The 25053-nt window shown below is 34.0% G+C and overlaps 1 long non-coding RNA gene across 1 annotated transcript; it reads right to left on the bottom strand.

The window, feature by feature from the left end:
- Positions 1 to 1904: 1904 nt before the first annotated feature.
- On the bottom strand, positions 1905 to 23889 carry LOC115523940. Its single transcript, XR_003971890.1, has 3 exons — positions 23879 to 23889; positions 14902 to 14908; positions 1905 to 1972 (listed from the first exon to the last, which is right to left on the bottom strand). It is a non-coding gene; the product is annotated as an uncharacterized LOC115523940 (long non-coding RNA).
- Positions 23890 to 25053: the final 1164 nt, after the last annotated feature.

Here is a 25053-nt window from a genome sequence, read left to right as displayed (position 1 = left end):
CACCAGGCTCTGTCTGGACCATCTTAAATTTTTTTTAAAAAATGTTTTTATTTATTTTTGAGAGGGAAAGAAACAGAGTGTGAGCAGGGGAAGGGCAGAGAGAGTGGGAGGCACAGAATCCGAAGCAGGCTCCAGGCTCGGATTTCTCAGTACAGAGCCCGACATGGGGCTCAAATTTGTGGACCAGGAGATCATGACCTGAGCCAAAGTCAGGCTCTTAACCAACTGAGCCATCCAGGCACACCTGGACCATCTTAATGCCAAAATATATATGCTTTTAGAATAAGAGTCTAAGTGTTGTAAGGACAAAAAGTAATTCTAGCTGTTCCCACCTCTAGTTGTAACAATTAAAATGTTAAAAAGAAACATATATATATATCTTTCTATAATAATATAATAAACATAAATATAAATTGTACATATATATGTGTTTGTGTTTGTGAAAAGCTATGAGCTGATGATGATAATCAAAAGGGATAAGTTAAAATAACCACATGTACAATGGAAGGGGCTAGAGAGAAGTGTGGACAGTATTAGCAAGGATGGTACTGGAGAACCTGGTCCCACATCCAAAAGGTACAACTTCCCAAGTACCTTAAGTGGCGCTGAGTCACTGAGAACATTACTGGGCTTATTTGGTTCACCAAAACAGGTGTTTTTTTTTTTTTAATTAGAAACTGAAAAATTTCACTGCTTTAGAAGATTTGTCAGAAGTGATGTTTTGGAATTAAGAGGATTTTTTTCTTTTTTTAATTCAACCCTTTTACATTAAATTTCAGAATGGCTTCAGTTATGGCCTTTTTCTTTTTTTAAGTTTATTTGTACTACTTGAGTATCTTGTACTTTGTTCTTCCTAATGAAAAAACAGCAGCTTGATTAATATTAAAATATAAAAGGCAAATCCCAAATTGGTGAATAAACACTGGAGATTGTGTCTTACTGCAGCGGCTTTCTGTAGGGGTTGGTTTTCTTAGAAGTTCCCTGCCTGTGATGGTCCACATAAGAAACAGTGAATTGAGAAGAAATCATGTAGATCCACTAAAACTGAAGAAAAAAGTATAATTATAATAAACTAGGATTAGATTCAATTGTGTGCTGTAAATTTTATAATAGTATTATCTCATTTCTTATGTACAGAAAATCTAACTGGTGGTCTTAATTATGCCTACTGGTTGAATATTTCTGCCATTTTATTTTTAGATACATTACTGTTTATATAATTTTTATATACTTTTTATATTCAAATAGTAATTCATATAGAAATTAAATTATGCAGGCACCTTATGATTTTAAACAATGCATCTTCAGCAATAAAATGAACACTTCTGATTTCAAGTAAGTGAGAAAATCTAAAATTTTAGTAATTTTGGTTCAAAGCCATTTCTCTGAATATCAGTAATTTGAACAGAATCTGTACTTTAATCTTTCCCCTAAACTTTAAATATATTATTTTCCAGATTTTTTTTTTGTTTTTATCAGTTGAAGTGATTATTCCCTTTGACCTTCCATTCATTTTAGATGTATAAAAATATACCGCTGTCAAGAATTATAGTTGGCCCTTCAACAACATGAGTTTGAATTGTGTGGGTGCACTTAGAAGCAATTTTTTTTAATAAATACAGTACTGTAAATGTATTTTCTTTTTCTTATGATTTCCTTAATATTTTCTTTAAATTTTTTTTTTTTTCAACGTTTTTATTTTTGGGACAGAGAGAGACAGAGCATGAACGGGGGAGGGGCAGAGAGAGAGGGAGACACAGAATCGGAAACAGGCTCCAGGCTCTGAGCCATCAGCCCAGAGCCTGACGCGGGGCTCGAACTCCCGGACCGCGAGATCGTGACCTGGCTGAAGTCGGACGCTTAACCGACTGCGCCACCCAGGCGCCCCAATATTTTCTTATTATAAGAATACAGTAGATAATTCATATAACATACAAAATGTGTTATTCAACTGTTTATGTTTTTGGTAAGCCTTCCAGTCAAGGAAGACAATTAGTAGTTAAGTTTTTGGAAAGTCTAAAGTTATATACAGACTTTTTGACTGAACCAGACCATTGTTGTTCAAGGGTCAACTATGCTTGAGTTTTCACAGAGATAAACTCTTTATTTTAAAGAGATGATCAACTAATAGAAATATCTTGATTTCAAAAAAGAAGTAAGCTAGATATAAAAATATCTAACAGCAAAGAGTTATTTGCTTTCTAAAAGATTTGTGTACTTTAAAATAAAATGTGTAAAATTCAGTTAAAAATCAAGAGATAAGGTACCTGCGTGGCTCAGTTGGTTGAGTGTCTGACTTTTTTTTTTTTAATGTTTATTTATTTTTGAGAGAGAGAGAGAGACAGAGTGAAAGCAGGGGAGGGGCTGAGAGAAAGGGAGACAGAGAATCCGAAGGTAGCTCCAGGCTCTGAGCTGTCCGCACAGAGCCTGATGCAAACCTGAGCCAAAGTCAGAGGCTCAAGTGACTGAGCTACCCGCGTGCCACAAGTGTCTGACTCTTGATTTTGGCTCAGGTCATGATCCCAGGGTTGTGGGATTGAGCCCTACATTGGTATCCATACTGAGTGTGTAGCCTACTTAAGATTCTCAATCTCTCTCTCTCTCTCTCTCTCTCTCTCTCTCTCTCTCTCTCTGCCTTCCTCTGACCCTGTCCCCTCCTCATACTCTGTCTCTTAAAAAAAAATCATGGGATAAATATAAAACTTCTACATAACAACTTCATGCAGTATAATGACATACAATAAATAATACTTTAAAGTGTGCAGTTTGCTAGGTTTGGACGTATGTATATGGCCAAGAAACCTTTAGCACAATTAAGATAATGAACATGTCCATCATACCCAGATATTTCCTCATCAACTTCTATAATTTCTGTCTCATCTGTCTTGCCTATAGCCAGTCACTATAGGCTCTATACTTTGGTCCATATTTTCTAGAATTTTATATCACAGGGATTATATAATATGCAGTCTTTTTCCTGGGTTTTTAATTCCACATAATTATTTTAAAACTTATTTATATACTTGCATGTAATACTTCATTACTTTTTTTTGTTGAGTAGTCAGTTTTTGGATTAACCACAAGCTGTTAATGCAGTCATTTGTTCATAGACATTTTGATTTCTGTTTTGGGCTATTACGAATAAAGTTGCTGAGAACATTTATGTACAGTTCTTTACATGGACATATGCTTTCATTTCTCTTAGGTAAATACTATGAGTGGAATATCTAGGTCATATGATGAATGTATACTTAAATTTTAAAGAAAATGATACATTTTTGTACAGGGGTTCCATTTTATACCCCATTGGCAGAGTATGAGAGTTTCAGTGGGTCCACATCCTTGACAACATTAGGGGTAGTCATTCTCTTTAATTTTACACATTCTGAAGTTGTGTACTGGTATCTCATTGTGGTTTTTATTTCCATTTTCCCAGTGGTTAGTGATGTTGGAAATCTTTTCATGTGCTCATTTGTTCTTTCTGGTGGAGTGTCTGTTTAAATGTTTTGCCTATTTTTTATTATGTTGTTTACATATTATTGAAATTTGAGAGTCCTTTATACATTCCCAAAACAAGTCCTTTGTCAAATATGTGATTTGAACACCATCTCCCTTATTCTGTGTCTGGCCTTTTTATTCTCTTAACAGGATTTCAAAGAACAGAAGTTTTTAAAATTTTGATTAAGTTCAATTTATTTATTTTATGTCTCCTAACTCCAAAATCGCAAGACTATTTTTCCTGTATTTTATTCTAGAAGTTTTATAACTTTAGGATTTTGTTTAGGTCTCAGATTTACTATAAGTCAACATTTTTTATAGGGTGAGAGGTATGAATAAAAGTTTATTTTTTGTTCATTATGGATATCCAGTTGTTCCAACACCATTGATTGGAAAGGCCTTCCTTTCACTACTGAATTGTCTTTGCATGCTTGTCTGATATAAATTTAACATATGTGTAGGTATAATTTTAGACTATTGCTATGATCCATTTGTCTATTTTTATACAATAGAACAATGTTCTTGACTAATGTAGCTGTATAGTAAGTCTTGAAATCAGGAAGAGTAAGTTTTCCAACTTTGTTCTTCTTTGAAACATTTCTTTGGTTAGGTCTTTTGCGTTTCCATATGAATTTTTAGAATCAATTTGTAAATTACTACAAAAAAGAGAAACTACTTGGATTTTAATTGGGATTGAGTTAATTCTATGAATCAATTTGGGGAAAAATGACATTCTAGTAATAGTAATTCTTCTGATTTATGAGTACATTATATCTCTTCATATATCTTCTTAATTTCCAATAACAATATTAAAAAAACATTTTTAGTGTATATATCTTCCATATCTTTTGAAAGATTTATTTCTAAGTATTTCATATTTTGATGCTCTTGTAGATATTTTGTTGATTTTGACTTCCAACTGTTGTTCACATACAGAAATGCAAATAATTTTTGCACATTGATTTTGTATCTTGCAAACATCCTAAACTCACTTATTCATTCTCAAACTATTCCAAAAAATTAAAGATACAGGAACACTCCCAAACTTATTTTATGAGGCCAGCCTTTCCTTGATACTAAAACCAGGTAATGGTATCACAAAAGAAGAAAATTATAGGCTAATATCCCTGGTGAGCACAGATACAAAATTTCTCAATAAAATATTAGTGATCTGAATTCAGAAATACATCATATACCATGATCAAGTGGGATTTATTCTGGGGATGTAAGAATGGTTTTGCAAATCAGTCAACATGATACACCACATCAACAAAATGAGGGATAAATATTGTAAGATTATCTCAGTGGAGTCAGAAAAAACATTTGACAAAATTCAACAGTGATTTATGATAAAAACACTCAACACAATAGGTATAGACAGAATGAACTTCAGTGTAATAAGGCCATGTATGGCAAGCTCACAGCTAATATCTACTCAACAGTGAGAAGCTGAAATCTTTTCTTTTAAAGAACAAGAAAAGGATGCCCACTCTTAGTACGTTTATTCAACATAGTATTGGAAGTTCTAGCTAGAGAAATTATGCATAAAAAAGAAATAAAAGGCATCTAAATTGGAAAGGAAGAAGTAAAACTGTCACTTTTGTGGAGAACACGCTTTTATATTTAGAAAACTCAAAAGACCACCAAAACCTGTTAAACTAATAAATTAATTAAGTAAAATAAATATACAAAAATCTGTTGTGTTTTCATACCCTAACAATGAACTGTCAGAAAGAGAAATTAATAAAACAATTCAGTATACAATTGCACCAAACAAATACCTAGGAATACATTTCTCCAAAGAAGTGAAAGATCTTTATACTGACAAGTATAAGACATTGTTGGAAGAAATTGAGAAAGACACAAATAAATGGAAAAATACTCTATGCTCATGGAGAAGAAGTAATATCGTTTAAATGTCCATATTACCCAAAGCAATCTACAGATTTAACGCAAACTCTTTGATAATGCAATATAAAAATTCCAAAGGCATTTTTAGATGAAACTAAAGCAAAATTAAAATGTGTTTGGACCCACGAAATACTTCAGAGAGCCAAAGCAACTTGAGAAAAGAGAAAAATTCTGGAGGCATTATATTCCCTGATTTCAAACTATATTAATAATGTATAATAGTCAAAACAGTGTGGTATTGGCATAAAAACAAACACGTAGATCAATGGGACAGAGTAGAGAGCCCAGAAATAAACCCATCCATATATGGTCAATTAATTTTTGACAAAGGTGGTGAAAATATATGATAGGGAAAGGACAGTCCCTTCAATAAATCGTGGGAAAACTGGACAACCCCATGGAAAAGAATGAAACTGGATTGCTATCCTACACCATACACAAAAGTTAGCTTAAAATGAATTAAAGACTTGAATGTAAGTCCTGAAACCATAAAACCAGAAGCAAACCTATGCATTAAGCTTGTTGACATTGGTCTTAGTGATATTTATTTGGATCTTTCTCTAAAACAACAACAGCAAAAATAAACAATTAAAACTACATTAAACTAAAAAGCTTCTGCACAGTGAAGGAAACCATCAAAAAAAATGAAAAGGCAACCTACTGAATGGTAAAGATACTTGCAAATCACACATCAAGTAAGAGATTAATTCCAAAATATTTAAGGAACTCATACACTCAATAATAATTTTAAAAAATCCTATTTAAAAAAATAGGCAGAGGATCTGAATAGAATTTTTTTCAAAGACATACAGATGGCCAACATGCACATGAAAAGATGCTCAACACTAATCATTAGGGAAATGCAAATCAAAATCTCAATGAGATATTACCTCATGTCTCTCAGAATGGGTTTTATCGAAAGGATAAGAAATAACAAGTTTTGCTGAGAATGTGGACAAAGGGAAACTCTTCTGCACTGTTTATGGGAATGTTAATTGGTACAGCCACTATGGACAATATTATGAAAGTTTCTCAAAAACATGAAAGTACAACTACTTATGATTCAGCAATTTTACTTGCGGGTGTTTGAAGAAAATGAAAACACTAATTTGAAATATTTACCCCTGTGTTCATTGCAGCATTATTTACAGTAACCAAGATATGGAAGAAACCTAAATGTCCATTGAAAGATGAATAGATAAAGGGATGTGGTACATGTATACAATGGGTTACTACCCAGCCATAAAAAAAAAAATGAAATCGGACTGTGACAATATGAATAGACCATAAGGGTATTATGCTAAGTGAAATAAGGCAGAGAAAGGTACCATAGATTTCACTTTTATGTGGAATTTAAAAAAGAAAACAAATTAACAAGCCCAACCCAGATTCAGAGTACAGACCCATGGTTGCTAGATGGGAGAGAGGCTATTGAGGGGGATGAAATGGTTGAAGAGGATTAAGAGGCATAATCTTCAGGATAAATAAGTCACAGGGATATGATGTACAGCATGGCAACTATAGTCAATAATATTGTATTGCAAACTTGAAAGATACTAAGTAAGTCATAAATATTACCATCATAAGAAAAAATTGTATGTGATAGATGGTAATGAGACTTACTGTAGTGGTCATTTCCCATTGTATACAAGTGTTGAATCATTATGTTGTACACCTGAAGCTAATGTTGTATGTTAGTTATACTTCAATCAAAAATAAAAAGATTTACCATTCTAAAAAAATGATGTGAATTGCATTCCCAGGATAAAATTCCTCTTTGTCATGATTTAATATCCTTTATAAATATTGTTGCATTTCATTTCCTAAAATTTTTAACGTTTATTTATTTTTGGGACAGAGAGAGACAGAGCATGAACGGGGGAGGGGCAGAGAGAGAGGGAGACACAGAATCGGAAACAGGCTCCAGGCTCTGAGCCATCAGCCCAGAGCCCAACGCGGGGCTCGAACTCACGGACCGCGAGATCATGACCTGGCTGAAGTCGGACGCTTAACCGACTGCGCCACCCAGGCGCCCCTCATTTCCTAAAATTTTTAAAAGAGTTTTTGCATCTGTGTACATTAGGGCTGTTGACTTATAGTTGTTCTGTCTAGTTTTGGTATCATAGTAATATTGAATTTATAGAATGCATTGGTTAGTATTTCCTACTTTTCAATATTTTAGAAATTTTCAGAATTTATATTATTTATTTTTTAAATACTTGGTAGAGTTTAGTTCTGAATCCATTGTGTATGGATGTTGGCTTATTTTCTTATACATATATGCTGATCATCACTCAACTGAGTACTCAAGGGGTCCCTCTGTAAATGTTAGAGTTTTGTCTTATTTCATCAATCTCCTCTCCAGTTATATACATGTATATATTATGTATGTGTATATCTGTATATACATATTTATTACATTTGCATTTTTTGAAATAAGTCTGTGTCTATCGTGATTAGTTATACACTTTTTAAAAATCTGTGTAATTAGAGAAGGGTGAATACCAGTGTGATATATGAATATTGGTGTGGCATATTGAATTATTGCCCTCAGTTCCTTTTTTTTTAATTTTTTTAATCTTTATTTATTTTTGAGAGAGAGACGAGTGTGAGCAGGGGAGGAACAGAGAGAAAGAGGGAGACACAGAATCTGAAACAGCCTCTAGGCCCTGAGCTGTCAGCACAGAGCCTGATGCGAGGCTCGAACCCGCAAACTGTGAGATCATGACCTGAGCCGAAGTTGGACACTCAACTGACTGAGCCACCCGGGTGCCCCTGCGCTCAATTCTTAATTCCTTGTATTCAAGCTCATTCCCTTGTAACAGAATAAGAGCCTAAGGTAAAGTTGCCAGTTCTGAGCCTACATCTCAAGAGGCCTAGCTTGGGTTTTGTTTGTTTCCTTGCACCTCTATCAACACCATGAAAAGTTAGTATTTGCTGGAGTAGAAAACCCAAACTATAATGAGGAGCCAAATCCAGCCAAATCTACAGATTGAAGCAGGGTCACCCCATAAAGTCCAGGCTAGATCAGATGACCTCAGCAAATCTCCAGAATAAATATTAGGAGATGAATAATATAGATAAAGCCATATCTACTGAGAATGATAATATGTGAATAATGCATACAACAAGCTAATAGATCTGGTCATTACATGAAAATGACAGGAGAACACATCATATAACCCTGGCCAAGCTAGAAAAATATATCATTTTTAGGGCAATCCAGTTTACAGTAACCTGAAATGGCCTGCACATTATCTCAGTCTGTTGGACCATGGATAAAGGGTCAAGAAAATTCAAGATGGGAATACAAAGCTATAACAATCAATGCTAACAAGGATAGAGACTAAAGAATTATATTATTACTAGATTATGATGAGAGAAATAGGTATTCTATTATCTAAGCTTCTGGAGTAAAAGCTCTATCTAGTCTATTGGAGAGGTTTCACAAGCATATGCTTAATCCTTCCCTGTTCCCATGATCTAACTCCTCCCTTGACTGCCTCTATAACTTCAACTCCTACATTTGCCACACTTGATGTGACTACATTCCTACTGATATCACTTGATTTGTAGAACTCCCCAAGCTGCTTTTTTCTTTAAGGACTTTACATTAGTTGTTTCCTCTGTCTGAAGTATCTCCCTTTCTGTATTATTCTTCTAGAGGTGCCATGATAAAATACCACAGACTAGGTGGCCTACAAAACAGGAATTTATTTTCTCATAATTTTAGAGGCTGGAAGTCCAAAATGAGTTGCCAAAAGAATTGGTTTCTGGTAAGACATCTCTTCCTGGCTTGCAGATGGCTGTTTTCTTGCTGTGTCCTCACGTAGCCTTTTCTCAGTGCATATACACTCCTAATGCCTCTTCCTCTTCTTAAAAGGACATTTGTATTCTTGTATTAGGGACCTGCCCTTATGATTTCACTTTACCTTAGTAACCTCCTTGAAGGCTCTTTTTCCAAATACAGTAACCCTGGGGGCTAGGATTATGAATTTTGGAGGACACAGTTCAGTCTAAAACAACTTCCCTCCTGTCCCTACCATTTAAATCATAACATGGCTGATGACTTTTTATTCAGGTCTTATTTCCAATATCACTTCTTCAGAGACTTCCTCTTAGACTATGGTTTATCCCCAGTGTAATCTAACAGAATGGGAACTGGGACATATCAGGCTCTGTTCACTCATCACTAAGCTCACTATAACAAGAATTTTGCTTGGCACATATGAGGCGTTGGAAAAAAAAAAAAAACATTTGTTGAATGAATGCATTTTTCCAATGCTCTGGTTTATGGGGCAGCATAATTATTTCTGGGTGTGCTACACACTTTAAGAATACATTTATGGTGCCTTTTCTCAGAGATAAATACACGTGAGCTGCATGATCCAGCAAGATAGAACTCAATAATGTTATCCTAAGTATACCATTTAATAGAGTGACTGGTTTATTAAGGAGTTGCAATCTGTTATTTCTTAAGTAAGATATTGTTTTAATTTTTTCCAGTAATTGTCCTTAGCTATGTTATAATGGAAATTCTCCCCGTTTTTTTCCTTACGTGGGAGCTCTTCCTTGACTCTTTTTTGTACAGATACCATAACTTCTCAGACACCTGGGTTATTAGTTTATTCTATTATGTATTCATTTTAAAATGTCAATCTCCAATTCCAATCAAAGCTTTTCTACACATACCATCTGTGCTGACAGCTCTTACGTTTTGAGAGTACTGGGGTGTGGGTTGGCTTCCAGACACCCCTTTTCTCTCCCACTTCTAGATACCAGCTCCATCTGTGATGTGACAGGAACAGACAAATGTGTTTTTATAGGCCTCAATGAGATTGCAGTCTTCTTTTTGTTGGTTGTTGCTACTTCTTAGACTGAAACTCACCGTAGATATCCTCTGTGTAGCTGACCTCCCAGTGCTAGTGCTTCCCCTGTATGCTTTCCTCCAAAAATTATGCTATTGGTGTCCCATTTCTTGGATCACTGAAGAGGCAGATAAAGATTCAGCTTCATTTTTTTCTTTATTCTTCACTAAACCCCCCAAAGACTACTCGTTAGGTTGAATCACTATATTGTACACCTGAAACAAGTATTACACTGTATGTTAACTAACTGGAATTTAAATAATAATAATTAAAAAAAAAGACTTCTTGTTAGGGTGACTTTTCCTTTTGGTAACTTACTTGAGTGGACATTAGCAGGTTAGCTTAGGTTCAGGAGCCTTATTCATATGCATACCATGCAAGGAAAGTCCACAAAGAATAAGAGGACAAGTTACTCACTAGAGCTTCTTGTTTCAGCACCTCCCTCTCTCTATTTTGGTCATTATTTTCATGCATGGACAGCATTAAACTATCTATGGACCCACCAACTTTTTAGAAGAGGGAATAGATCTCATTTAATAAATTTGAGGGGGATATTTTATGCTATTTAATGTATATTTTAAGGATATTTAACCTAACATTTATGAAAAATTCTTTTGACTGTCTTACTTCACATCACCTCGAAAGACCATTCTCTCTTATCACTCATTATTGCTGTAATGACTAGGGGCATTGAAACTGGTGAATCCTGACACTCCATTTTTTGAGATAGCTGGCCCCACATGTTGACGTTTGTGAGATAAGAGTATAGATTCCTAGCAATGATTAAATTCCAGTTGGCCCTTTGTTGGAATTTCTGGCTATGGGATAATTCCCATTTAACATTATATTACAGTAGCATTTTACAGAATAACAGGCTTTACATTATATATCTTGCCTAAATTAAGTATTTTATATGAAAAAAGTTTTCTTCTTTTTCTCATTTTCTATTTTTAGTTTACTTGTGTCATTCATACTGTCAGGTTTTGTAAGATTAAGTTGTATAAAATATTTTTATACTTTTCCTTTTTAATCTGTGTATTATATGTTAAATATATTATGTGTTTTAAGTTACAGTATAATTTTATTTTGCCTTTATATATATTTTTTTCAAATTTGAATTTCTTTCCCATAAGGGATTCCTCATAACCAGAGCCATATTTAGATTTCAAGGACTTTATTCTTATATTATTCACTTTTGTTGTTATAATTTGCCTTCTAAAATCTGTTTTTCATGTTCTGATATTATTAATATATATTAATTTGGTGAAATGTTACATATAAGCAAGCAGAACTAAAAACTATTGTCAGAGGAAATACATTTTTCAATTTTGCATTATATAACCTTTAGAAATAAATTCTTAGGGTTTTTAAAAACTTTTTTATGGTGCTTCTCTTAAAGTTATTTTCTACTTATGTTCATTTAGATAAAGAATCTCAAATAGAGAAATATGTCATTTTCTGTGCTAAAGAGTTATAAAATTCAATTATTCATAAAGACAAATATCAGCCTGAGTAAAGAATCATCTGTAAGACTAGCAGAATGAATCTATTGCAACATTTACACTTTATACCCTGGAATTGATTTTTTATGCATTTTAATGTAAGCAGTATTCTGCATTTGAGTACATTACATAGGAAAGTAAAATGTCAAAGCTTATCCCTCTCAGAGTTCACAGTCTCCTCTCTCTCTCTCTATCTCATAGTTAGAGGAATTCTCTTATGAGAATATTTGGTGGTCAGTTCATTTCTCATTCTTTTAGAACAGAAATTTGCATATCAAAGTCATGATACAAATAAACATATTCTATCATGGTCCCATCTGTTTCTCTCATTCTACTGAGACCTAGTGTAGAAATAAGGTAGTAGATGGGAGAAGACAGCTAATACATCACCTATACGCCAGTCTCTTTCAAATGGCAAAATACACAAATGTTTTCCATATGTTTGAAGTTTTGCTTCTTTGAAACTATTAGAGACAAAATATTGATCTCAGTCATGGGTAGGGGTAGTAAGGTGTAATGAGCTATGATTTCATATAAAGAACATTATTGTTTTTACTCCTATAAACTATAAGCATTATGAGTAAATCAATTTTTAAGCTTTAGAATTAGCACATATATTCTGACATTTTATTTCTAATTGATCTGAAAGAAATTCTAAAATTCAGCACCTTAAATTCTCAAACATGAAGAGTTTGAACAAAGCATGACACGAAGACAGGATTTTTTTGTGTGTTTTTCTCTTTGAAGATGTAAAGCTAGGAATCTAAAACATAAGAAAATCTAGTCCAAATTTTGAAAATTCAAGTCATTGTTTGCTGGATTCGTTTAACTCCCATCTTCTGTGAGCCGAGTGTTACACTGAGAGATACCACACCAAATAAGACACAGTGTCTGCCAGCAAAGTTAACATTTGCAAAGCTGCTCACTAATTGCTTCCTATCTTTTCTTCCAATTTTACTGTTAGATTATTTTCTCAGTGACTCTTGATTCTGATTTGTTTTATTTGAAAAATTACCTAAAAAAAATCTAAAAATCAACCACTATTTAATGACAAGTTTTCTGGTTTCTGAAATCACTGCAAAATGGAAACATTTTTAAAGACCATTAGCCTTTGTACAAAATTGGTTATGACTTAATTGAAAATGTTGCTTCCATAGGTAAAATTTTAAGACAAGGCAGTATAGTCTGGTGATGAGGTTTGCAGGCTCTGGAGTCTGAGCGAGTTCAAAGCTCATTTCTGCCACTCACAGAGTAAAGTAAGCTGTTCAACCATTAAAGCCAGGAGAGAAAGCAGTGTGTGTCATGTGGTTCTGTGAGTATTAAAAGAGATAATGTACCCAGAAGATTTAGCATTGCCCCTCTGACATTATAAGTATTTGCTATGTTAGCTGTTATGGTTATGCAAGTTTTCAAAAAAATTTTAATAAAAAATAATTCAAAATCCCACCAGGGAGAAGGGAAAGAGAGAGAGAGATGAAATGAGTGAATGAATTGGGACTAAAGAGAGAGATGATTTGGGAAAACATGACATTAGTGGTTTGAAACTGGGCAGAGAAACTTTATACAAGTGAAGGTGTTGATGCTGCTTGAATAATATTGGTCTCAGTAGAATTTTAGCTATTTTTGGTCTGTTAAGAATTGGGATGAATAAACATTAACAGGTTAATGAAACCTCTGTCTCAAAATAAGTGAATCCAGTTGCTTGTTTAATGTACCAAAACCCAACCTTCTAATGCTTTATAATGGTCTCAGTTCCTGTTAAAACTGTGAGGAAATAGCTTCTGTCCCAGAGGTATACTGCCTTTAAAGGAAAGTCTATTTTTATTAACATCCCTTTGTGGCCATAACTACTGTTATGTGGTTAGAGTAAAATATTTTGCTGATGACCCATTTCTGTTTCTAATAGTTCTTAATCAAAAATGATATGCAATACAGACACAAATCTCTTTCCTCATACTTACTCTTAAATCCCATATCCTGATCCCCAAATGGAATTGGGTCTCTAGAATTCCTGTTAAAGCTATAAGTGGCCAAGTTTTCTTTCTTACTATCTATCATTTTAAACATGTTTAGCATCATTTCAGAGTTAAGTTTTATTTTGGTATTCTAAAAATGGGAAGTAAAAAATTTAGAAAGGATACAGAGGGTAGGACTAATGATGCTTGATTGAAGGAACTGGTTTATTTTACATAGAGAAGAAAAAGTCAAGGACTAGATTTAGTGACTATAAAAGGGGCAGAGCTAAATTGCAACTTTCATTGCCTGGATGAATTCGTGGAACTTCTTTAACCACTTTAAACAACAGCTTCCTAGTTTGCAAGATGAAGATAATACTTCTCTCTCATGACTGTTGGAAGGGTTAAATGAGATAATACAGATAAAATGATGAATGTAGTACCTGGTAATAAAAGGAGATCAGTGAAAATGTCCTTTTTTCTGTAGTCTTTCTTATAGATGATGTGATCACCATGAATATCAAAATAGGAAATCACACTTGTGATTACCTAAACTTTCAGGATTATCTGTGTCATAATGGTTAGCTGTGGAGTTCTCTCTCTCTCTTTCTCTCTCTTATTCTCTAAAGAAAAAAAGTGAAAAATTGATTTCTTTTTCTGGAATAATTACAATGCTCTTTGCAATTCAGTTACTTCCAAAGAGCTTAAAAGTGACTATGATGATTTTCCATTTTATTAAGACTGTGTTGTTTATAAATGTTATTGATACTATATCCCTAGAAAGGTGCTGAACTGAAAACAATGGAAGTTAATATAATTTCTCATTTACATGAAATAACTAATAATAAAATATTTGTATTCTTATCGATCATAATTAAATATAAACTTATGTCACTTAATAATTTTAATTCTTGAACAGATAAAAGCTTTTTCCTTGTCTGAGCATTTACCTCAGATCAGCTGATATCTTTTTGTTGCCTTTAATTGAGTGTTATAGGGTCAAACATTTAAAAATAAGTAAATGAAATATTGCAGATTTACAAAGTAAAAACAAAGATTAGAAAATTGATTTCATTGCCCATATGTCACAATTGAAGCTATATTCCACTTCTTGCAAAATAACAACAAAAAAAACCCCTCCAGTATGCATGGAGCATACTACTTTACCTTTTGACTGGATGTATACAGAATGATTAAATATTTACTTCCCTTAAAACACTGAATTATCTAAATATAAATGTGATAATATAGTTTTATAAAAATTTTTCCGAATTTTATTTTTATGGCTTCTAACAGGATTTAGTTAGTATAAGAAGGAAAGGTAGTAACATCTTATTTGCTGTTTTAAAAATACTAAATTGATATCTTTAATGAAATGTAATGGCATATACTGAAAAAGATTTGAAAGTAAATGAGAAAGACTCCCAAGTAATTTATATAGGAGAAATCCTGATACTAAATTCTCAAAAATTATAATGCTGAGTGAAAGAAGTTGGGAAAGAGTACATGCTGAAGCACAAAGAATACATATGAATGATACGTGAATTTTTAGATTGTAAACTCTTCTATTCTGATAGAAGCAAATCAGCAGTTAACTTGGGGCTGGGAAGGATGAATTGCAAAGAAGCACAGAAATTGGTAGGGGTGATGGTAAGATTTTGTAACTCTTTTGTGGTAGTTTCATCAGAATTCATCAGATTGCACACTTTAACTGGCTATAGTTCATTTTACAGAAATCGTTATCTTATTAAAGTTATTTTTTAAAAAGAACAAGGACAGTAGTTTCACTTTGCTAGTTTTGAAGTAAATAAATATAAAAAACTATAAGAACTATTTTTTTACCAATGGGCTATAAAAACTAAAAAATAAACCAAACAACAGCAGTAATGGTGTCATTTAAATCTAGTGAGGATGTGATGATCATGGCAATTTTATTGGTCAAACTTTTGAATAAGCAATCTGGTAATACATTTCCAGGGTCATAAAAAATGTTCCTACCCATGGACATATCAATTCTACTACCATTAAATTGTCAATGAGATAATCCAGAAAGATAAAGTGATGTACAAAAAGATTTTCTTTTCAGAGTAGGTTATTTAGTGGTTTTGAATCTTAGTCCAAATATTTAGCTATGTAATAAATATCTCTTCTTTTATTTTTCTCAAGTCAATCTAATTCTATTCTTGAGCCACTTTTCTACTGAAAAGGCAGGAATTAAACCTGAGTTGTTATTACTGACTTCACCCAGTTGTCCCAAGTTGTTGAAACCTAACTCAATACCTATGAATTAGGGATGACCCTCAAACTGCCATTGTTCTGCACTGGACTACATCCCAGGCTGTACCATTCAGGGGTCTGCTACTTTCTTGCCACTTTCTGTGCAAGGCTGTCTTTGGACAGAATGAGACACCCTGTGTCTAAAAAGCCAGTCTCTTTGGCGCCCTAAATAGCCACCCCTTTGATGTCTTGCCATCATCCAGAGTTAGAGCCATGCAACAGGGCTTATATCCCCACTAGTTCTGCAACCCCTTCCAGTCTTTTAGCACCTTTTCATCCCCCTTTTTAGTCCTGAAAGTTCTCCTAAGCTCCCTTCCCCTTCCAGAGATTGTAGTATAATCTTTTCAATGAGTTTGGCTACTTCTTAGAACTTTGGTATAGAGTTATGTGTTGTGTCTAATTACTACCTCTTAAATTACCATGACAAATTCATTTTACTGAAAAACTATAAGGGAGTTAAATAGTCAAGGAATGAGTTAGAAAAGTATCCATTAGATGAAATATTATGGTTATGTTAAAATTTTAGGAATAGAAGCAGAATACAAACTTGTATAAACCATAAATGTGATTTCATAAGAATCAGGTATACTTATGATGAGAGCATTATGGGAATTTTCCCATCTTTTAAAGTTATGAAAGTGTGTATGTGTGTGTGTGTGTGATTTATTAAGAAAAGTACATATGCATTATTCAACATAAAAAAGTATGATGTGGCCAATTTAAATACAAAGAGCTAGAAAATCCTGAATAACTATAGTTGTCCATATTGTGAAAGTTGTGCACAATAGAAGGAGGCACTGAGAAGCCTTGAAGAAAAGTTAAGGGGTTCTTAGGAATGCAGCAGTTCCTCTACGAAGGAACATGGAAAATCCTAAACAAGAAATTGTGTGAGGAGGCTGTCAGAGACTCAGTGCATATTTTCATGAAGGGTGCTATGAACTGGCTTTAGGAGATAACAATTTAATTTTTACTATGTATACTGTTTTATTCAAGTTGCATATTTAATCACAATGATTGTTGTTAAAATGTTCTAAGTGTGCACTCATGTTATTCAAATTATTCTAAGTTGAAGAAAACTTGTCTATAATTATATGTACAAAATTTAACCTAGGAAAAATCGCAACAGTTAATTTTAATGTTATATGTGAAAAGGTGGTCAATCTGTCGCCATAAATAAACAATGAGGTAACATCTTGAATTCATCATGACATATATCATGGATTTTTCAGAAAATTCTAGAAGTTATATTTATAACAAATTATTTAAAAATCACTAGTGAACAAACTAAAAACATTCTGATTTTAACTATAAAAAGTTAAAGTATAGTAGCTATATGATGGTGCTTGGCTGAATATAGTATGATAATGCTCAACATATTCTATAAAAAATTGATGATATTCTCATTAATAACTAAAATATAAGATGGTAAAGACTGTCAGATCAGACCAAAACAAAGCAAAACCCTTAATTTCTAAGATGGAAGACTAGTGAAAACCCCAAGTTCATTGTTATGAAGGAGTATTGAGGTTCAGTGAAGACTACATTAGAAAAAAGCCCCAGTCAAAGCAGCATAGTTTCTGAGAACACACAAAAATTCTATTATGCCTAATTCTCCCCCAAAATTATAATACATATTTTTGAAGTAATGAGATCTTGCTACAAAAAATATACAAGTGTTTATTGTAGTTTTATAAATCACATAACATTTTCTAAGAATTATTATGAAGTAAAACAATTTTTTTTAAGCTCTGCCTTTATATTTCAGGGAGTTTACCTTAGTTGTTGTCTAATTCATTTGTAAACTACTTATTGACCACCATTCTGTCCCTTTATATCATAGGATAAAATTGTATCCTAAGGTGACAGTCTAATCCACCTACATTGGCACTTTAAAAACAAAAAAAAAACACTTTCTTGACAACTTTTAATTTGAACATTCTTTTCCCAAATAACATAATCCAGTTGCTCCAGCTGTTTAAATGAAAATGTAATTCATTTCTGAATTATAATTTCACAATTTGTATGAAAACAAATCATCTTATTATAGTGCTGAGTTTTGTACTTCTTGACCTCCAATGAGATGTTAATGTGAACAGAGCAAACTGAAGTCTGCTTCTGCTCCTTGGGGAGAGTTTTACAATCTTTGTAATGATCAGTGCCATAGCTGTAGATTATCACAACCTCAGTATTTTCTTTTTTATAGACTTAATATATAAAGTTATTTGTTGTCCATGAAAACACCATTTAGTATGATGTGAGTGGTTCATCTGATTTTCTAAATAGAAGTTTCCATTCTTATTAGAATCTCTTTTAATATTTGTGTCAGCAAATGTGTTATTTTAAAGGCATTATCCCTTGTTTGAAGTCACCCTCAGTAACATTTAGAAGTCAGCTGTGTCTGAGCAGATTTTTTTTTCTTTTTACTTTTCCTTTACCTAATTGCTTTAAATCTTTCAGATTTAGCTGAAAACAGATTTAGATTCATTTTAGTAGATTATTTTACACCTGTTGTTTGCAAAGTAGCATAAGCAGTCTACTAAAAATAATATGCACACACAGAGTACTGATTTTTGGTTTCAAAACAATTTGTTCATGGAACTATAATATAAACAGTCACATGCAGAGATCCTCTTCTTCACTTTGAACTTTTCTGGAACTCAGCAGCTAAGATTCCTCAAATGACAGTTTGGAAACTTCCTTGACAATTGTTGTATAGCATGTTAAAAATCCTTTTGAAAGAGGGGCTCCGTCAGATAAGCATCCACCCTTGATTTCAGTTCAGGTCATCATCTCATGGTTTGTGAGATGTAGCCAGTGTCCCTCTCTGCCCTGACATCATGGAGCGTGCTTGGGATTCTTTCTGTCTCCCTCTCTCTCTGTTCCTCCCGTGCTCATGCTTTCTCTCTCTCTCTCTCTCTCTCTCTCTCTCTCTCTCTCTCTCTCAAAAATAAATAAATACACTTAAAAAATCCTCTTGAAAGAAATAGAATTACAGGCATATTTCCACACGTAATTACATTTTCAGAGTATAATGCCAGACTTCTAGGCAAAATGTAAGAGTAAATGTAAACTCCATTCTTTCTTTTTCACAGTACTGTTTCTTGTTTTGCTTTTGATTAAGATTTAGAGTATCTACAAAATCCCTCTAGAAATGAGTGAAATAATTATTTATGTAGTTAATTACTATAGGTCACAAGCACCCCAGTTTGCCCCCAAAGAAGAGCACAAGCATTCCAACCATTGTTGGAATCACTTTTATTTTGGCTTATCCCTCTCAGGTTTCTACTCTCTTTTTCTGATGCTACAGCAAGCACTTTACCTTTTCAGCAATTCCAGTCCCTCAGCGGGATGCTTTGCAGATAAAATTTCTCTTTTGTATAGAATACTCAGTGAAGAGGTAAGCTCTAGTGGTACATAACTTTTATAGCCACCAGAACTTTTTACATGATGCCCTTTTATCATCCTTCCCTTCTTAATATCTCCCCAAGTGTATTTTGAAACAGTGATATGCCTCTTCTTGTATTGCAAGTAGTACTTGTTCTTTGATATTTAATACTTGATTCATGTATCTAGAAATCTGTATAACAGCCCTTAAGTTTCCCTTTTGAAAAAGGAATGGATTTATTTAAAGCAATGGATTGTACCTTAATAAAAGTCTTCTCTATTTTTAGTTCTACTGTTGCCAATTTAGCTTTCAAAATTACATGATTTTTGTAGCATAATCCATATTCCAAAATAATTTTATTTATATTTTCAACTTCTTATGTATAAGAGGGATGTTTCTTCATTTGTTGTCAGAGATTTCTCCTTTTAGAATTATATCTATTTTTCTCTTTTTCAGTTACTTGATGAGTGTCTGAATTTTTCTTCACTTGTTATGACAAAACATGATAGTGCTTTGATTTAATCCTTACCATATTTCAGTAATTAGAGTAATTTTAAAAATAAAGTGTGAAATATGTCATTAAGTTTTTATCACTGAGTTATTTTGTTCTATTTCTCTCATAAGACTTTTGTCCTAGATATAGAATAATTTTGTTATGTACAGAATTAGATACATCAATTCATTTTGTCATTGACATCAATTAATCACAGAATCTAGTCACAACACAGAATCTAGTATCAGGGTGTCCTAGGTTCAAGTCCAAGTATGTAACTTCCTGGTTTATGACTTTGAGCAAAACAAAAATTCTGTAGCTTGCTTTTTCATCTATTTAGTAGGAATAACAACAGTATCTGTCCTATCAGGCTAGAAAGTATTAAATTTGAAAATACCTTCAAAAGTATCAATCAGCATGATTATAAGTAGGTAGCAAACATCCAATAGATGCTAGCTGGTATAATCCCCATTATTATTATGGTGATTTTCCTAATGCTGAGCAGAACAAAATCATTATTAAAACCCGAGTCATTAGTGTTTTTATATTTTAATCGTGTGTGTGTGTGTGTGTGTGTGTGTGTGTATGTGTGTGTGTGGCAAGTAAGTCATTGTTTCTATCCTCCAGCTTAGAGGTTCTTCACTTCTCTAAGGATCTCTTTTGCAATGTAAAGCAGATTAAATGGGTAAAGGCTTGGTTTTAGAGTGAAAGTCCTAGATATGGTTCTGGGCAGTATCCTATGCTGGAGTTTTCTCTTGAACTAATCATTTAATCTTTTACATTTAATTTTGTCATCATAAAATAGGGATGATAATCTTCTTAGATGGATGTTAAAATGAAAAAGTATATGTAATGGCACTCTAGATACCTTATCCAAATCCCATTTACTGAGCAATTGCAACCATCCCTTAACTGCTGAGTATTGGCTGCTAATGGCTTACAGCTGCCCCTCCTCCAAGAGTTGCCCTTGGCTGACAGCTGCCTGGCCAGGGAAGGTATAGCCACTGCAAACCCCTGGAGAAACCCGTAGCCATTAATGGATTTAAAAGGGGTTTCCAAAGGCCATACCCCTTCCCTTAAAGCAAGAAAAACTCTGTAATATGATTCACATTGTATAGTTCCTTGTAGGATACAACCAAAGCAAGACTGTGAGACCACATTGTTGTAAACCTTCCCCTGTCCTACTCTGATTCTTCCACTTTATTTGAAAACACATTCACAATATATCACATGTGTCTAAGTCTTTGTTTCTGGAAAGTAGGTTTAACCAAATATATGTGAAATGCTTTGCCATACTTTCCTGGTAAATACTTTTTAAAGGTAACACAATAGACCATCAGGAGGTTCTTAAGAATACCTCCAATACTGAGAATTCTTAAATAGGCAAATTATTTAAATTTGTTAAAAAAATTAAAAGTACAGTAGAATTTAAAATTGTATTTAAACAAAGTAAATGGTAGATTTCTTAACCAAATTTATTAAAGTACCTACAATGTGCCAGATCTGTGCTAATTACTAAGGGGAAAAAAAGATAAATAAGACAGGGTGCCTGCCTTCAAGGACCTTTTATTTCTGTGGGCAGTTATCCACAAACTAACTCTCTTTGTCTCTCTCTGTCTCTCTGTCTCTCTGTCTCTCTGTCTCTCTCTCTCTCTCACACACACACACACACACACACACACACATACACACACACGAAAATCACAATAGCTCTTGACATTTTCTATGAAATATAAAAACAAGGAATAGAGAATAAGAGTAGAATATAGGCGTAGGTAGTTTTATTTGATTTCAAATATTTCTCAGTCTTGAACACTTTATTTTTAGTTTCATATCCTGAAGAAGTAGGATGATTTTTAAATGCATGTTTATATAAAACTCACAGGTAGCAGATAGTAAAGAGTTAAGAGAAGAAGTGGCAGCTGTTTGCTACAAGTTTACAGCTTTTGATCCTGGCTGTTTTGTTGTAGCCAGGGGACATTTTGAAGTAAGCTGTTAGGCAGTAAGTCCTTGTAATATAATTGAATACTGAGCAAATTGCAGCCTCAGAGTGTGCCCTTGTAACCTTTATACTACTAAGTTCAATAAAACTGCAGAAGACAATGAAGAGGAAACATGGCTCAGAAAAGAGAAAGAGAACAGAACAACCCAATTTGATCTATGAGCCTGTTTGATACTATAGACTCCAGTGGGAAGCAATAGTAGTTAAAAAGGGAAGCAAATCTGTTAATTCTAATGATAATAGAATATTTATTACAAATATATACATTTATCAGCACTTAATTCTTGATGTCCACTTTGAAATAATGCATCTAGGCATTCTGAACCCTTATTGCCTTTATTATTAATAATTTTCAGATACTATCCAATTGGGTCTCAAGTCTCAAATAAGTATGTGGAGATACTAATTAAAATATTCATCATACAAATGAGCTAATATTATACAATGGGAATTCTGATAAGGACTTTAAAATAATATTCTAAGTATTGATCATATTTCATAACAAAACTTTATTTTGTCTGATAGTTTATATCAAAATAGGTTATTAAAGTAAGAAACAACCAAAATGATGAAAGTGTGCAAGCCATTTTCAATTTATCATGGCCTTTGCTTTTAAGGATAGAACAGCTTACTATGAATTCTTAATGTTATGGGAACTTGAATTCCTTGGAGTGTCTTCTGTATTATTATTTCTACTCTCTTTCTCTGATCAATCCTAATTGATTTTAACATAGTTGTAAAGATCCAAGGATTCTTGTTCTCCCTGGAGATGATTCTTGAAATAAAATACTTTAATTCTTTGGCTATGTCATATCCTTTGGAGATAATTTATTTTATAACCAGGAACACCAGACAAGAGATGCGGTTGTTTACCATGGAGTGGAGAAATTAAATTAACCATTTGTTTTCTAAGTCTTACTTGTATCTTATGTATGACTATGGATTCAAAACCTTATATGTCATTGTTAAATATATCGTACTTATGGTATTTAGAATTTCATGCTGACAGTTTAGGACTATAACACCAAAGGATGGTTTACTTAAGAATTCTAATAACCTTTATTCAGATTAACTGTCTCATTTTCTTTTCCTCCTCCTCCAATTACTTCTTGTTTCTACTTTTGCTTATTCATAAAAAGTGGAGATGAATTAACATACTATCTTCAGTTTATTTTCTCTGTAGCAAGAATTCTTAGGCAACAGCATCCAAACAGATGAACCCGTCACTACTGGACTGACTCTCTCAGTGCTCGTCTGCATTCCTACAGTATTACATTCACACCTCATTTAGGGCATTTGTTCCATGTTCCTGTGTTATAATGGTTACCTGATCATTAATCCTTGAAATCAGATACCCTTCCTGTTTGTGCCTATCCGTGTCCCTCTGATTTAATGCTTGACAGGTGTAAATGGAACTGATATTTTTGAGTCTGTTGGACATTACTCCTGGAAGCCTTGGATGTGCCCTTGTAATGACATATGTGTAATGATGTAATGTGAATTATATCATTTGGGAGAACTATGCCCTGCCTGTAACCTAGATACAAACCTTCTGGAAAAGGGTGCCCTTTTCTACCACTGCCTCTTCCCAAACCTTCACATATTTATCGGACTCTGTTTCAGTCCTGATGTTTGCCTTTTCATTTACCGAATGAGATGGTATGTTACACCTCAGGGAGCACAAACTTTAATGGCCCTGGATATATAGATAGGTCAGATTCATCCAGGGTATGATATCAAAGATCTGGGTCCCTCTCCTGAGTTGGCCTGTCTCTTATCTCACCTTACCTGAAGTCCTGATACTTCACATCACCTCACTCCCACTACTGAAGAGGAGTATGCCCATTGCTAACGTTTGTTACGCATCTCCATGCCCCAGAACTGTCTGTAGGACTAGAAAATCGGTGCTATGTGTTTGTCTTCCTGTAGATCCAATCGTGGGTCCAGCCATTAGAGAACTCCTCTGCTTTCAAGCAGGCAAGGTTACTCAGCAGGAGGGACTGTGAACTTTTTGAACCTCAGACTAGGCTCTGAGTAGAAAAGCGTACACTTGTCTATGTCCAAATACAAACAGTAAGATCAGATGTACTGCCCTGTGTACAATCAGATCAAACTAAAATCTTGACAACCCCTCTACTGCTCACATTCTCAATAGCAGGCAATCTAGGGCCTGGTGTGATGACTTGGCCTAGCAGTGTAGCTTTCTGCAAGCTTGATCTCAGCAGGCACGCCCTCAGAGCAGATAGTAGGTAACAGAAAGGTAGCTGTAATAGCAGACTGGCAAAGTAAAGCAACTCCCTGCTGCAGCCACTGACTCACATGAATACTGCTTTGATCTTGTATTTCATCCTTTTTTGTCTAATACTGTAACCTTTTTGGTTTTTTTGTTTTGTTTTTTGTTTTTGTTTTTGGTTTTCTTTTTTTTTTTTTTTTTTTTTTTTTTGGTAATGCAGGCTAGACTTTTCTTTGTTTTTGAAATTCCTTAGTGTGTGGAATTAACCCAAGAGTCTTACGTTCTAGAAAATCATGAGCCAAAGGCAAGATAGCTCATGCCCAGTCCTATGTTAGAACCAGAGGGAGGACGTACTATCTCAGCAGTAGTTCCATAGACAGGCCAAGTCTCCCTTGGCAGGGGCAGCCAGTCAGCTACGTATACGCAGATCAGAGCTGCCTGCTCTCCCCTTTTAGAACTTTGTTTAGCCATGTGTCCTAGAGGGATACTCTAATCCTCTGGGCAGCAATATAATAGACATTTGTACAATAGAAGTGACTCATTCTGTATCAAGAACCCTGGAATGCCTTTGTAAGAATAGAGGTATTTTCCATGCTGGTACTCTTCAGCAGACACTAGGATACTTAGTTTATACCAAACTACAGGAGCTACAATGAAATGCCCCTTTTCAGAGCAGTCTCTTCAGTGGGATCACATCATTTCCACCCTCATACCCAGAGTGAGTTGGTTACTCTGGTTATGACTCTTTTCATTTATCTGATTCCTGATGTCCGTTGCTTTTTCCAATGTCCCATCAAGATAAGAAGCATCTAAAATTTAGCAAGTATAAAAATCCAAATCTTTATGATAAGGTCTGTATAGATATTTCCAAGCCTTTTTAATACACTGGAGCATGAAAATGTATCTGTTCAGCATACTGGGGTCAACAT

The sequence above is a fragment of the Lynx canadensis genome, chromosome C2 (genome assembly GCF_007474595.2).
Source record: "Lynx canadensis isolate LIC74 chromosome C2, mLynCan4.pri.v2, whole genome shotgun sequence".
NCBI lineage: Eukaryota > Metazoa > Chordata > Mammalia > Carnivora > Felidae > Lynx > Lynx canadensis.
This window is presented reverse-complemented; position numbering and strand designations above follow the sequence as displayed.